Genomic DNA, 516 nt, shown 5'->3' on the forward strand with positions numbered 1-516 from the left:
ATAGTTTCAATTTTTCATGATCGGTGGATGACCCTCCTTAACACTACGTCACCCCCCGGGGTCAATCACGCAGAGATAACCCATCCCTCCCCCGGGAAAGGAGGAAATTTTTGAACTTTTGCTATAACTTTTCGCAGTAAGACCTTAAATTCTTCATTTTTCAATCAGATTTTGTTCTTTCTCTGTACAACCCATCGTTCTCCAACCATTAATTATCTTTCTTTTTTGCTCTACATTCTCTTGCAGCTTTCCCTGCAAATGTAATGCCAATTATTTTTTATATATCATCTTAAAGTGGTATCTAATATATGGAATGTACTAAAACTAGTATCTACCCAAACAAGATAAAGAGGTTTAATAAGAAGCACCTATGCACTAAAATAAAATAATTTCATATTTCACAAACCAAAACTTATAATTGTGAATTTTTTAAAGAAGAAATTCCAAACACCCACAGTGAGTCTGCATCAACAAATCCAGCCCTATGATCTCATTCAGGTAATAATAAATGGCTAA

The 516-nt window shown here is 34.5% G+C and overlaps 1 protein-coding gene across 1 annotated transcript in view; it reads left to right on the top strand.

The window, feature by feature from the left end:
- Positions 1-516, top strand: part of LOC119585144 (cyclic AMP-responsive element-binding protein 1-like) — a gene marked incomplete at its 5' end in the record, with an annotated part of 32,879 nt that overhangs the window by 19,549 nt on the left and 12,814 nt on the right.

Source organism: Penaeus monodon, chromosome 19, assembly GCF_015228065.2.
Source record: "Penaeus monodon isolate SGIC_2016 chromosome 19, NSTDA_Pmon_1, whole genome shotgun sequence".
NCBI lineage: Eukaryota > Metazoa > Arthropoda > Malacostraca > Decapoda > Penaeidae > Penaeus > Penaeus monodon.